Genomic DNA, 2,142 nt, shown 5'->3' on the forward strand with positions numbered 1-2,142 from the left:
TATTAAGGAGATTTCTCAGAAAAGGAACGCTGGAAATTCCATTCACAGATATTTTCCTTCTAGGTATCTTCCTAAAATTACTGAAGACATCATACCACAGTGATAGCTACATACCCATGGGTATAGCAGCAGCACTGTGAGAGTACAAGGCAGTAGCATTACAGATTTGAGCACGTCCTGGGCAGTGCGGTGACTTAGACTCCAACTCAAAACATACCAAAAAACCCCCCTGGAATTGTAGTTCAAAACAAAAGCCCTGGTTTCACAACCAGTACTTCTCAATAAAAAAATACTTTTTTTTTGTTTCCTTTGAAAAAAAAGGTTTTTCAAAGTTTAGGGAGTACCAGTAGAATTCTTGTGTGATTTTGATCTTGGCCTGGCACTTGGGGAAGGTAGCTTGCAATTGTCATGCTATTTCATCATTGGTAAATGGTGTGTTCAATTTTCTCTGCTCCCTATAATCTGTGTTTAGAATTTATGCCTTCCTTACAATAATCATGCATTTGTATTTAGATTTCCACACTTGTTCAGATGGTGTCGAACAAATTAGTTCATATAATTGCCTATTAGTTTCTGTAATTACAATTATTTCTCCTGTAATTCTTTCTCTATGTATTTGGAAAATCACTTGGCTAAGCCATGTGTGGCCCATACCTGTAATCCCAGTGTTCTGAGCAGCTGAGGGACTAAGACGCAATTCTGAGCCCAGACATTCCAATTGCTCTACGTCCAGTTTTTGAGTATATTTTCTTCACTGAACTGCATTTACATCTTTGTGAAAAATCCGTTGAGGGACTGGGAGTGATCACATGCGAGTTGCAATTCTATGAATAAAATTATAAGCAATGTTTCAGCATATCTGATTTCCTTTGATTGTGTCTATCTCTGGCATGTCACAAAATTTCTCAGATTAGTCCATGATTGTCTTGGTTTTGTAGACTCATTTTTATTTTCCTGAATCGTTTTGATGACAGCTCTGGTATTTGGCTAAAGACTTTATGATATAACAGCTGATAGATATGTGCTTCCTTTTCCAGTGCTCCATGCTGAGCCCAGGGATTCAAGCATACTAAGCATCTTCTCTGCCAAGGAGCAACATGCCCATGCCCTAGACTTCTCTTGTAATGAAAGTAGAAAGATCCTGTTTTTAAAATGAGGGCTGGGTGTACAGCACAGTGTTAGGAAAGAAGGAAAAGTCCAAACAAGGCAAAGGTGGGCAGGATGGTGCACTCCTCTCACTCCAGCTACTCGGGAGGCTGAGGAAAGAGTGTTGCTGGCACCCAAGACTTCAGGAGCAGCCTGTCCAGCACAATTGTTAGATGTCTGTGAATCTGCCTGTGAGGCTCTCTCTCTCCTTCTGTGAGGAGGAGAGTAGTAGGCATCGAATCCAGGACTTAGAGGATGATGTACATTCTCAGCTTTGTTTCATTTTTCTTTTTATCAGCAGGGCCTAGCTAAATCATTAATTTGCCTAGCCTGGGCTTGGATTTGCAATCCTGCCCCAAGTTCACAGAGTGCTCAGATGACAGGTGTGGCACAATGCTCAGCTCTGAATTATGCTTCAAACTTCAATTTAACATCATACCATAGAGATATGTATGCCCATGTTAATAGTAACACAACTTGCGATGACTACATCTTATAAACAACCCAAATAAATACCCACGAAGCAATGAATGCAGCCAGAAGATGTGTTTTGTCACACAGTGGAGTACTACCCAGCCACAAAGAATGATAAACTTGAGACATTTCTAGGTCAATGGATACACCTTGAGGCCATACCCTTAAGTGAAATAAATTGGGCACACAAGTCTAAATATCACATTGTTTCTCTGGTGTGAGAAAGGGCAAATAAGGACCAAAAGGTAGAACCGATATTGGGAAATGGAAAGCATTTTCAAAGTGGGAAGTGGAATCGGGTGAGGGGTATGGAAAAAGAAAAAGAAGAGACTAGAAGGAAAATATCAAAATGAAACTTTTGCAAATAAGAAAGGGAACATTTTCAAAAATTAAGGGCCGGGGCGGTGGCTCAGTAGAATAAGTGTTCTCCTGGCAAGCACAAGGGCCTGAGTTCAATACCCGGTTCCACCAAAAACAAAACAAAACAAAACAAAACAAAATAAAACAAAACAAACAAACAAA

This window comes from Octodon degus, unplaced genomic scaffold (genome assembly GCF_000260255.1).
Source record: "Octodon degus isolate 3935 unplaced genomic scaffold, OctDeg1.0 scaffold00055, whole genome shotgun sequence".
Classification (NCBI taxonomy): domain Eukaryota; kingdom Metazoa; phylum Chordata; class Mammalia; order Rodentia; family Octodontidae; genus Octodon; species Octodon degus.